Source organism: Malaclemys terrapin, chromosome 9 (genome assembly GCF_027887155.1).
Source record: "Malaclemys terrapin pileata isolate rMalTer1 chromosome 9, rMalTer1.hap1, whole genome shotgun sequence".
Taxonomy (NCBI): domain Eukaryota; kingdom Metazoa; phylum Chordata; order Testudines; family Emydidae; genus Malaclemys; species Malaclemys terrapin.
This window is the reverse complement of record NC_071513.1, coordinates 56,277,057-56,290,550: the sequence shown is the minus strand read 5'-3', so window position 1 is coordinate 56,290,550 and position 13,494 is coordinate 56,277,057. Positions and strand designations below refer to the sequence as shown.

The 13,494-nt window shown below is 49.6% G+C and overlaps 1 protein-coding gene and 1 long non-coding RNA gene across 8 annotated transcripts in view; one reads left to right on the top strand and one right to left on the bottom strand.

Moving 5' to 3' along the window:
- ARMC8 (armadillo repeat containing 8) overlaps positions 1-13,494 on the top strand; it is a 206,968-nt gene that overhangs the window by 53,024 nt on the left and 140,450 nt on the right. The window lies entirely within an intron of this gene.
- On the bottom strand, positions 6,520-13,138 carry LOC128843007 (uncharacterized). Its single transcript, XR_008446160.1, has 3 exons — positions 13,050-13,138; positions 10,768-10,818; positions 6,520-6,792 (listed from the first exon to the last, which is right to left on the bottom strand). It is a non-coding gene; the product is annotated as an uncharacterized LOC128843007 (long non-coding RNA).

The following is a 13,494-nucleotide window of genomic DNA, read 5'->3' as shown; positions in this document are numbered from 1 at the left end:
GTGGGATTCTTCCGTCCTAAGTGCAGGACTCTGCACTTGTCCTTGTTGAACCTCATCAGATTTCTTTTGGCCCAATCCTCCTATTTGTCTAGGTCACTCTGGACCCTATTCCTACCCTCCAGTATATCTACCATTCCCCTCATCTTAGTATCATCTGTGAACTTGCTGAGGGTGCAGTCCATCCCATAATCCAGATTATTAATAAAGATGTTGAACAAAACCAGCCCCAGGATTGCCCCCAGAGCACTCCGCTTGATACCAGCTGCCAACTAGATATTGAGCCGTTGATCACAAACCATTGAGACAGACAATCTAGCCAGCTTTCATCATTCATCCAATCCATACTTTTTAAACTTGCTGGCAAGAATACTGTGGGAGACCGTATCAAAAGCTTTGCTAAAGTCAAGATCTATCATACCCACTGCTTTCCCCATATCCACAGAGCCAGTTATCTCATCATAGAAGACAATCAGGTTGGTCAGGCATGACTTGCCCTTGGTGAATCCATGTTGACTGTTCCTGATCACCTTCCTCTCCTCTAAGTGGCTTCAGATGGTTTCCTCGAGGACCTGCTCCATGATTTTTCCAGGGACTGAGGTGAGGCTGACTGATCTGTAGTTTCCCGGGTTCTCCTTCCCCTTTTTAAAGATGGGCACTATATTTGCTTTTTTCCAATCGTCCGGGACCTTTTTTCCAATCGTCCGGGACCCCGATCGCCACGAGTTTTCAAAGATAAGGGCCAATGGCTCTGCAATCACATTAGCTAATTCCCTCAGCACCCTCGGATGCATTAGATCTGGACCCATGGACTTGTGCATGTCCAGCTTTTCTAAATAGTCCTTAACCTGTTCTTTCACCACTGAGGGCTGCTCACCTCCTCCCCATACTGTGTTGCCCAGGACAGCAGTGTGGGAGCTGACCTTGTCTGTGAAGACCGAGGCAAAAAAAGCATTAAGTATTTCAGCTTTTTCTACATCATCTGTCACTAGGTTGTATTGCTTCATGAAATAAAACAGTAAAACATACGTTAGCAGAACTTGCAGCATAGTGCATGACTGTTTTTTCGAGTTGTCCCTGTAGGTTCACCACTTCAGGTACGCCTGCATCTTTGATTGGAGATTTCTGGTATCAGTGTCCACTTGACCCACACACGTACCCCACTCATCCTCATAAATTCATAGATTCTTAGACTGGAAGGGACCTCGAGAGGTCATCGAGTCCAGTCCCCTGCCCTCATGGCAGGACCAAATACTGTCTAGACCATCCCTGATAGACATTTATCTAACCTACTCTTAAATATCTCCAGAGATGGAGATTCCACAACCTCCGTAGGCAATTTATTCCAGTGTTTAACCACCCTGACAGTTAGGAAGTTTTTCCTAATGTCCAACCTAAACCTCCCTTGCTGCAGTTTAAGCCCATTGCTTCTTGTTCTATCCTTAGAGGCTAAGGTGAACAAGTTTACTCCCTCCTCCTTATGACACCCTTTTAGATACTGAAAACTGCTATCATGTCCCCTCTGTCTTCTCTTTTCCAAACTAAACAAACCCAATTCTTTCAGCCTTCCTTCATAGGTCATGTTCTCAAGACCTTTAATCATTCTTGTTGCTCTTCTCTGGACCCTTTCCAATTTCTCCACATCTTTCTTGAAATGTGGTGCCCAGAACTGGACACAATACTCCAGTTGAGGCCTAACCAGAGCTGAGTAGAGCGGAAGAATGACTTCTCGTGTCTTGGTCACAAAACAGCAGTGTGGCAAGGATATGGGGGGCTGCTCAAGCATTCTTTTGTGGATATTCTTCACATCACCCCTCAAAGTAAAATAGTGCTGTCTATTAATGAAGCACTTTTGTCTCCAGCCCATAATTTGTGGCAGACCTCTGACACTCTTGTCCCTACATGTAAATGGACAGACAAAATATACATATCAGCCAAAAGGCTGGAATATTTCTTCTTACCCCACATCCAGCTCTCTTGTAGTGCTTGCAGTCAACAAGAGAAGCAGCGAGACATGCTCAAGATCCACGCTTTCGGATGGGGAGGCAAAACACTTAGACGTCTTTGGCAGGAAGAGCTATTCCTCTACTGCTCTTCAGTTTCAAGTAACAAATTTATCAGACTCTGATGACAAAACATTATTTCAATAATTGCAAAATTTACTCATTTTATTGATGATTTCCCACAGTACCAAACCCTCTTTTCTGACGGCTAACTAATCACCAGAGCTTCCTTACAGGCTGTCCTCAATGATGCTGTGGCTGTGCAATGAGCATCTTGGCTCCAGGCTTTTGGCCTCCCTAGAGAAGTACAAACAGTAGAAGACCTCCCCTTTGAAAGGCTGCAGCTGTTCAATAATGGCAGTGACAGCTCACTGTGCGCCCTCAAGGGCAACCCTTAGGTAGGTCAGGATTTATGGACCTGGAACAAAGTAGTTTCTTAGTAAATCCCAGACAGCATTCTGGCCATTCCAATAGCATCTGGATCACACCTATTCCAGCCCTGCAGAACCTCCCAAAAAGAGATCCAGGTCTCAAAAGAGAGGTCATGCCCAACGGAAACCTCCAGCTGGCCTCCAAACGACCATTTTGACAGTCTACTTGAGGGCCTCAAAAAATTCCCTCTCATGAGTCTGCTGCATGTACTCCTTAACCCTTCCTTCTGGGATCGCCTATCTTGATTTCTACCTGTTTGTTAGCTTATTGCCACAGACAAGTAGATTTTAGAGGTGGTCACTACTGGATACTCTATATACTTTCAATCTATCACTCATCCTCCTTCCCTCTTCAGGGATCCCTCTCACAGGGATTTTTTAAAGTGAATGGTTCAATTCTTTCTGCATCTGCGGATGATAGAGCCAGTTCCCTCAGAATTTGCAGAAAGAGGGTTTTATTTCATATTATTTTTTGGTTCCCAAAAGAAACAGTGGTTGGCAGCTGATTCTAGACCTCAGGAACCTGAACACCATGCATAGCACTTTAGGATGGTGACACTGGCTACCCTAATCTCATCTCTAAATGGGGGAATTGGTTACCGAGCTCAACCTCTAAGATGTGTATTTTCATGTCACCATAGTTCCCTCCTACAAATAATTTCTGTGCTTTGTCATCTGCTCAGAACACAGACAATACTGTGTCCTCCTCTTTGGGCTTTCCACGGCCCCATGAGTTTTTACGAAGGTCTTCTCAGTAGTTGCAGCTTACCTGCATCAAGATAGTATTGCAGTCTTCCCGATTGAATGATTAGCTTCTCAAGGGGCGTTCTGTAACAGTGGTCCAATTGGCAACCATCCAGGCGCTAACCTTGTTCCAATCTTTGGGCCTTCATATGAACCTGAAAAAGTCCACTTTAACACCCATTCAGGGGATAGATTTCATTGGAGCTATGCTGGACTCCTGGACTGCCAGAGCCTACCTACCAGAGGACAGGTTTTCTGCCATATCTGGTCTCATCACCATCCTGCAGCTGAGTCCCCTTACATCAATAATAACCTGCTTCCAAATAGTAGGTCATTTGTCAGCTTTGACATTTGTGACACCACACATGAGAGTACGTCTCCAGTGTCTTCTGGCTTGGCTCAAAATCCTATATACACTGAACAAATAAAGCCTGGCCTAATGAGTTTCCATACCTCCATGGGTACTGGAATACCTCAGGTGGTGGGAAGACCCTTGAAGATCTGTGTGGGAGCACCATTCTCATGCCTGCCAACAGTATGAATCATTACAATGGATGCCTCCCTCTTAGGCTGGGGAGCCCATTTACAAAGTTCCACAGCACATGGCAATGGTCTCCACAAGAAACGGTGCTTCACATCAATATTTTAGATCTAAGAGCAGTTTGTTTGCGTGCCAGCATTTTTTCTATGATATTCAGGGCCATCATGTCAGAATTAATGATATAAGGGTGGTAATGTACTATATAAATCGACAAGGGGAAGGCAGGATCTTAGTCCTTGTCCATAGAATTGCTCAAACTATAGAATTGGTGCGTGGCCCACCACATAAATTTCTGCGATTTACCTATCAGGCCTCCAAAACATGACAACAGATGCTCTGAGCAGAAACTTCCATCAGGATTATGAGTGGGAGCTCAATAACCTGATCTTCCACAGGATCCTGAAAGCATGGGGCTTCTCCTTAACGGACCTCCCTGCAACCCCGACCAATAACAAATCTACTCCAAAGGGGATGTGGCCACAACTTTTTATGAAAGGGACAAAGAGTCCTGTGGTACCTTATAGACTAACAGACGTATTGGAGCCTAAGCTTTCGTGGGTGAATACTCACTTCGTCAGATACAGTCACCCATGAAAGCTTAGGCTCCAATACGTCTGTAAGTCTGTTAGGTGCCACAGGACCCTTTGTCGCTTTTTACAGATCCAGACTAACACGGCTACCCCTCTGATATTTAACTTCTTCTTCGAGTGCTTGCTCATGTATATTCCACAGTAGGTGTGTGTGCTAGCCATGTGCACTGGTGCTGGAAGATTTTCTCTTAGCAGTACCCGTAGGGGGAGCGCTGCTGTGACCCCTGGAGTGGCGCCTCTATAGCGCGTTATAAGGGGAGCCACGCGCTCCCCACCACCCTCAGTTCCTTTTTGCTGCTAGCGAGGATGCATCGGAACAACTTGCTCCAAGTTTTGCTTCGCTGCAGCTCATCCCAGAACTCGTCGTTGGTTGTTAGTGGTACCTGTGTTCATTAGTTCAACAAGTTTCAGTTCAGTTAGTTAGTGTTCAGGCCGGGGCATGCCCCATGCTCCAAGGTTTAAATCGTGCGACTCTTGCAGGCTTTTGATGCCCAGAAGTGACCCGCACGCCGACTGTCTTTGCTGCTTGGGTGAATCCCACAGTAGTGACTGCTGTAAGATCTGCAAAAAGAAAAGAGACATTAGACTTCGGGCCCTTCTCATGGAGTCTGCACTGGCTCCAACCCTGGTGCGCTGAGCAGATTCGGCACCAGGCACCTCGTCTTCGGTGCACAGTGATCTGCCAGCACCACTCCCCATCTAAGAAACAGAGAAAGGCACTGTCTTCTCAGCGGCATTGAGAGAAAGCAGGGGCAGAGGCTAGACCTGCTTCGGGCAGCTCCATCGCCCCCCCCCCCGGGCCCCGGAGCTGTGACTCATGTCGAGCGGAGCAGCCCGATTGTGTCGACTCAGGCCTCTCCGGATGCCTTCAACGCTGGAGGCCCTGCAGGCAGCCAGAGACATTATAACTCTGCAGGTACCTGGGGCACCACCGGCACCTAGGTCCTGCTCTAGAGGCAATCCGCTGCTGGGCTCAGTATGGGGACTGCTCTCGGGCCTGCTCGCTGCTCAGAGTCCTGTCAGGGCACAGTCTCCGGCCTCCGCTTTCGTCACTCACTAGATTGTCTGGTTGGGTGCCGTCGGATCGGAGTTCCAGACACCACTCCACGCTGAGCAGAGAGTATCGACAGGACAGGCACAGGCGCCGTAGTCTCTCCCCTTCTCGTCGGAGCTACCGTAGCCGCTCCCGACGCGGGCGCTGTCGCTGTTCGCGCTCCAGCTCTCTCTCCTCGAGGCACCGTGCCCATGACTCCCGGCGGGGATCGCCAGCTCCGCGTCGTCGCGGATCTAGGCGTTGCAGCCTCTTGAGAAGTAGTAGCTCGAGGTGGCACCGTTCCTCAACATCGGAGTCCCGGTCCCATGGCAGACGTCGTTCTCGGCACCATCGATCGTACTGCTCCCATGGTACCGATAGGTCGTTGGTAACCCCGACCTCGACCCACATGTGGCCCCCTATGTCTCAGCCCGTCCAACCCGACCAGTGGGTGCCCCCTGCGCCGCAGCATAGTCAGTGGCAAGGGCCCCCATGGCAGGGCCAGTGGTGCCAGTGAACTCCTGGCCTCCCTGTGCATGCCTAGCCAGGAGCTCATTCGGTAGCAGCTCCCTCCGCCTCGCCATCCAGGCCTCCAAGGGATAGATCGGTGGGTCACAGATCCTTGGCACTGCATGCAGAGTCTGACCAAGGGGTATATCCCGCAGTGCCAGCTGACGTGCAGAGCTCCGTACTGGCTTCCTCGCCTGTGCCGGATGACAAGGTTGCAGCCCCATCACCCTCTGCACCGCAGGAGGACTTCAGGGCTCACCAGGATGTAGTGAAGCGAGTAGCATTGAGCCTCCAACTCCAAGCTGAGGAGATGGAGGGACCCTCAGACTCGCTCTTCAATGTGCTCTCGCTTTCGGCACCAGGCAGAGTGGCTCTGCTGCTGCACGAAGGGGTGGCTAACATTTCCAATGCCCTCTGGCAAACAGGGGCCTTCCTTGCGCCAATATTGAAGAAAGCAGAGCGCAAATATTTTGTGCCCACGAAAGGGCACAAGTATCTCTATACCCACCTGGCCCCCAACTCCCTAGTGGTGGAGTCTATAAATCATAGGGAGAGACAGGGTCAACCAGGACCCACACCTAAGAATAAGGACTCTAGAAGGCTGGACTCGTTTGGTAGGAAACTTTATTCGTCATCCAGTTTCCAGCTCCGGGTGGCCAACCACCAAGCCCTCCTCAGTCGTTATGAGTTTAACTTGTGGGGGTCACTGCCGAAATTCTAACCCTCCCTTCCGGAGCTTGAAAGGAAGGAATTTAAAGCGCTCGTGGAGGAGGGTACTGCTGCTGCAAAGGCTGCTCTGCAGGCAGCATCGGATGCAGCTGACATGGCTGCTTGGTCCATGGCCTCGGTGGTGTCCATGCGCAGGGTGTCGTGGCTACTGCTGTCTGGGCTCTTCACGGAAGCGCAGTCTGTGATGCAGGATCTTCCCTTTAATGGCAAGGACCTGTTCGCGGAACAAACAGATGTGAAACATGGCATGAAGGACTCATGTACTACCCTACAAACCCTCGGGCTTTACGTCCCGCCCAAGGAAAAGCCTAAGCCGCAGGCTCCTGTCCCGGTTCCCCAGCCAAAATATGAGCCCGCCTATAAGAGGTCCAAGACCCAAAAGAGGCGACCTCAAAGGCAGTCTCGCTCTGCTCCGCAACCTGGGCCCTCGAGGGGCAAGCAGCAGGGCAAGAGGTGTTTTTGACTGGATGCAGGAGGGTACCTGGGTGCCCCCTGAGAGGATCCTCCTACCAATAAAGTTTGCTTTCAGCAACTGCTTGTGTGCATTCCTTGCGGAATGGTCCCGAATAACATCGGACCATTGGGTCCTCAACACCATTTCCCAGGACTACACGCTACAATTTGTCTCACCCACGCCCTCCCACCCTCCTCCCTCGGACGGCAGGGGAGACCCGTCACGTTTACTCCTGCTAGAGCAGGAAGTGGGTCGGCTCCTCAGCTTGGGAGCTGTGGAGAAAGTTCCAAGGGAGTTCCTGGGAAAAGGGTTTTACTCCCATTACTTCCTTATCCTGAAGGCGAAAGGAGGGCTCAGGCCTATCCTGGATTCACGAGACCTCAATCGGTTCATGGCTAAATGCCGGTTCCGCATGGTCTCTCTGGTATGCATCATACCCTCTCTGGACCCTGGTGATTGGTATTTGGCCCTGGACCTTCAGGATGCATACTTCCATATCCATATATTCTAGGGGCACAGACGCTTCCTTCGTTTCCTGGTGGGACAGGACCACTACCAGTTTACGGTCCTCCCATTTGGCCTGTCCACCATGTCCAGGGTGTTCACAAAGTGTATGGCGCTAATGGCGGCCTACCTCAGACGCTGAGGGGTCCAGATATTTCCCTATCTCGACAATTGGCTGCTCAAGGGCAGCTCGCGGTCTCAGGTACAGGACCATGCGGAGCTGCTCTTGGCTACGTGTGCCAACCTAGGCCTCCTAATAAATGAGGCCAAGTCGACAGTGGTTCCGGTGCAGCGCATATAATTCATGGAGGCATTCAGGAGGGCGCCTGAGGCCACAGCCTCCCTTCCCCTGGGCAGGTTCCAGACCCTGAAGGGGCTCATAACCTCGGTCACGGAGTTCCCCATGATCACGGCCAGGATATGCCTGCAGCTCCTGGGCCACATGGCGGCGTGCACGTATGTGGTCCGCTACGCCAGACTTCGGATGAGGCCCTTCCAACTCTGACTCGCCTCAGAGTTCTCCCAGGCCCGGGACAGGCTGGACAAAGTCCTCACAGTACTGGCGCTGGTGATCGCCTCGCTACAATGGTGATCCTGCCTGGCCAATATGCTCCAGGGGATTCCCTTCCGGGAACTGACCCCGTCACTAGACCCCTTGTCCGATGCATCGGACTTGGGCTGGGGGGCCCACATAGGGAACTCACAGACCCAAGGGATGTGGTCAGCATTGGAGTTATCCCTTCACATAAATGTCAGGGAGCTCAGGTCAGTACGCTTAGCCTGTGTGGCGTTCAGCTCACAACTGCGCGGCAAGGTGGTCAGAGTACTCATGGACAATACCGCCACGATGTTTTACATCAACAGGCAAGGCGGGATGAGGTCCTCAGCCCTCTGCCAGGAAGCCCTCAGCCTATGGAAGTTCTGTATAGCCCACGACATCTCCCTGAAGGCTTTCCACCTGCCAGGTGTCAACAACACTCAGGCCGATCACTTGAGCAGGGTTTTCTCTTCCCGATATGAGTGGTCGCTCCACTTGGAGGTCAGTCACCAGCTCTTCCGTGCGTGGGGCACTCCCCAAGTAGACCTATTTGCGACCCAACAGAACCGCCGTTGCCGCAGGTTCTGTTTCGGGGGGGGGGAGGGGGAAGGAACGCGATCTCAGATGCCTTCCTCCTGGCATGGTCGGGTCAGCTCCTCTACGCCGTTCCCCCTCATCGGCAAGGTCCTAGAGAAAGTGAAAATGGACAAGGTGCGTGTCCTCCTGATCGCCCCAACTTGGTCCCGGCAACATTGATACGGGGCCCTCCTGGGCTTGCTGGTGGCCCTTCTGCGGCCTTTGCCGCTCCACCCGGACCTACTGTCCCAGGACCAGGGCCGCCTCCTCCACCCCAACTTGGCCATCCTCCATTTGACAGCGTGGCTGCTCAATGGCTAGATGTGGAGGAGAGAAGGTGCTCGGAAGGGGTCAGGCGTGTCCTCCTAGAAAGTAGGAAGCTATCCACGCGCCAAGCCTACCTGGCAAAGTGGTCTAGGTTCTCCAGGTGGGTGGGCAAGCGAACGGGGTACTTCCCCAATGTCTGCCCCGCTCCAACTTATCCTTGAGTACCTCCTTCACCTTAGAACTCAGGACCTGGCACATTCCTCCGTCAGGGTGCACCTGGCAGCTATATCGGCGTTCCATCCGCCGGTCCAGGGCTGCTTGGTTTTCTCCCATACCATGACCGGGCGTTTCCTCAAGGGGCTAGACTGGTCCTTTCCGTATGCTAGAGCCGCTATTCCTCAGTGGGATCTAAATTTGGTATTGTCCCGCCTCATGGGGCCCCCGTTCGAGCCCCTAGCTACATGCTCATGGTCTCCCCTTTCATGAAAGGTAGCCTTCCTCGTGGCTATCACGTCAGCCCGGCGGGTTTCGGAGCTCAGGGCCCTGACCTACGACCCCCCCCACATGGTCTTTCACAAGGAGAAGGTGCAGCTCCGCCCACACCCTGCATTCCTCCCTAAGGTGGTCTCCGCTTTTCACATGGGCCAGGACATCTTCCTGCCTGTCCTCTGCCCCAAACCTCATGTGTCTAACGAGGAGTGCCGCCTCCATACGCTCGATGTGTGCAAGGCACTGGCTTTTTATCTGGACCGGACTAAGCCATTCCGCAGGTCTTCACAACTATTTGTTGCTTCAGTCGAGCGCATGAAGGATCAACCGATCGCCACCCAGTGGCTTTCCCGGTGGATTACATCGTGCATCCACACATGCTACGACCTAGCAGGGGTTCCCTCACCACTTATCGTGAGGGTACACTCGACAAGGGCTCAGGCCTCGTCGGCTGCTTTTGTGGCCCATGTCCCTATCCAGGACATCTGTAGAGCTGCTACCCGGTCCTCAGTGCACACGTTCACCTTGCACTACGCAGTTGTCTTCCACGCCAGGGATGATGCTGGTTTCGGTAGAGCTGTGCTTCAGTCAGGGAATCTGTGAACTCCTACCCACCTCCATCAGACATAGCTTGCAATCACCTACTGTGGAATACACATGAGCAAGCACTCCAAGAAGAAAGGACAGTTACCTGTTCTGTAACTGGCGTTCTTTGAGATGTGTTGCTCATGTCTATTCCACATCCCGCCCTCCTTCCTCTCTGTCGGAGTTGGTCCGGCAAGAAGGAACCACGGGTGGGGGATTGCGCAGCTCCCCTTATAGCGTGCTATAGAGGCGTCAATCCCGGGGTCGCAGCAGCGCTCCCCCTGTGGGTATTGCTAAGGGAAAAACTTCTGGCATCGGTGCATGTGGTGAGCACGCACACCTACTGTGGAATAGACATGAGCAACACATCTCGAAGAACTCCAGTTACGGAACAGGTAACTGTCCTTTTTTATGAGATACACTTCTAGTTTCCTGGCCCTGTATTCTCTTCTGTGCCTACCCACCAACTCTTGTAATCCTCGGGACATTAATCAGACAGAAGCAGGAGGAAGCAAGGGTCATCTTAATAGCTCCATTTTGGCACAGACAAATGTGGTACTCAGATTTATCCCACCTTTCTGTATTGATACCTTGACACCACCTGCTCAGATCAGACCCCCTGACACACAACTCGAGCACCATGAGCTACCCCACCCTTATGTCTCTGGACCTTATGGTAGCCTGGCTCCTCAATTCTCTAATTTAGAATTACACTGCTCTGTTGAGATCCAGTCTATACTTTTAATAGTTGGAAGCCTTTCACATGTAAGACTTACCTGCCGAAGTGGAAACATTCTGAAACTCCTCTCTCAAGGATCCGTTATTACCTATTGGAATTAAAAATATAGGGTCTATCTATGAGTTTTTTCAAGGTGCACCTGGCAGCTATCATGGCTTTCCATTTGCCTGTCAAGGGTGTCTCAATTTTTGTTCACCCTACCATGACCAGATTATTTAAGGGTCTATCTAACTTGTTTCCTCATGTCTGGAACCCTACACCCCATTGGGATCTTGACTTTGTCCTGAATGCCTTAAGAAACACTCCTTTCAAACCTATGATCCCCTGCTCATTCCTTCATTCCTCTCTCAAGATCTCATTCCTGATAGCCATCACCTTGGCCAGAAGGGTAGGAAAAATTGGACTGCTCATGGCTGACCCACCTTACTCTACCTTCTGCAGTGACAAGGTCACGTTACATACCCATCCTCTCTTCCTGCCAAAAGTCTCTGTAGACTGTCATATCAATCAAAATATCCACCTATTGTAATAAGCCATAAATCCGGTATCTGTATTAGGACCATGATTTTTAGTGTCTAGCAATTTAAGGTCCCAGGCTCATCTGTTGAAAGGGTTGTGCATGAACCTACCCCAGGGATCTTCTACCGGGGCTTCCCAAGATACACAAACAGGGGAACCCAGGCAGACCCATCATATTTGGTCACGGCACTCTTACTGAACGACTCACCACACAAAGGACTGCTTCCTCCACGACATAACTGACTTCCTCCACAATCTCCTTCTGAACATCGTCCTAACCATCATGGATGTCACTACCCTATATACCACAATGACTGCATAGCTGCCTACCTCAAATATATTTACAAGACAATGGACAACCCTCAGATATCCACCCCAAACACAAAGCCAAACTCATCCACTTCATCCTCACCCATAACAATTTTACATCCAATGACAAACACTTTGTCCAAACCATAGGACCAGCCATGTTTACTAAGGTGGCTTACCAATATGCCAACTTCTTCTTGGGCTACCTTGAAGAAGAAGAATTTCTGGACAAATGAACCACAAAATAAATGAAATGCCTGAGATGATATCAATGATATTTTCATCCTCTGGATATATGTCTTAAGCCCCCTCATAGATTTCTACCACAACTTCAACAACCACCACCTGTCCATTAAACTCTCTCTGGAACACTCCCCCATGAGCATCAACTTCCTGGACACCACAATCAGCTTCAATAATGTAACCCTACAACAATCATATACAAGAAACCCATGGGCCTCCACCTCTATCTTCAAGATTTTAGTAACCACCCAAAACACATCATGAAATCTGTTATCTACATCCAGGCACTCAGATACAACAGAATATGCTCTGAGGAAAAGTCCAGGATATACACCATAACACATTTAAAACCGCCTTCACCAAACAAGGACACTCCACCAGAGAAGGAGATCACATCATGGAACAGGCAACCCAAATACCAGAGGAGAACCTCCTTCAATACAGAAATAAAACCCACGCTGACTGCACACCCCTAGTTGTCACTTACCAACCCCCGCTGGTTCCCATCCAGGGTATCCTCAAACGACTACAACCCAAACTCAATGGGGACCCTATCGTGAAAGAAATCTTTCCTGAACACCTCTTATTCTGACCTTCAAACAACCCCCCGAACCTCTCTAAATTCATCAGAAACAAGCTCCTCATAGACCAGGATGCACCACCTCAAAGTGGCACCAGAGCCTGCCAGAACAGATGCAAAATCTGCAGACACATCTTCAGTGATAGAATAATCAACACCTCCCACAACACAACTTTTAAGAGCTGTGGATCCTACACATGCTTATTTCATGTGGTATACCTCATCCAGTGCACTTAAATACACCAATAACTATGAGGTGAAATCAGACAATCTCGTGAATGAGCTCTCATAGGCAAATGATAAAAGATGAAAACACTATCACCTATGCATGAACATGTTTCACAGAGTAATCACTCTATATCTGACCTATCATTCCTCATCCTCAAAGGAAACCTGCATAACACTTTGAAAAGATGAGCCTTGGAGTCTAAATTCATTACTTTGCTAGACACCAAAAATTGTGGACTGAACCAGAGACACTGTATTTATGGCTTAATTTTTTTATTTATTAACAATAAATAATAAATATTGTATTTATACAACAATCTGTAAACCACTAACCCCCACCCCCTTTTTTTTATCTTATGACTGCAGAGCTGATAATGGGCCACTCTACTTTGTATAGTTCCTTACAACATGTGCAAACCATTTATGTTAATCTGTTCCACCTTGCATTTTGCTGTGATGCTGGGAGTGCCTTTCCCAGACCTGAAGAAGAGCTCTGTGTAAGCTCGAAAGCTTGTCTCTGTCACCAACAAGTTGGTCCACCCACCTGGTCTCTCAAGACAAAAAAGAAATGTTAAGCTAGAGTTAAGATTGAGAGTATGTATTCAAGATCTAGCAGTAAAATTATTAAGAAATGGTGTAATTATTCCCAAAATAAGCATTACAAACCCAGGAATTTAGAGTTTAACCTTAATCTAGAAATCCAAACACACCGAGGTATGCAAACACACAGATAAGACACCCAAACACTGCTAACTGTACCCTGTAGTGACCACATGCATATATAAATGTGTATTAAGGCATTTATTACAGTATATTAATCATATGAAAAGTCTAAAATTGCTCTTTGAGAGCCTCCCTCCAAAACCTGTTGACTCTTACCCAGGA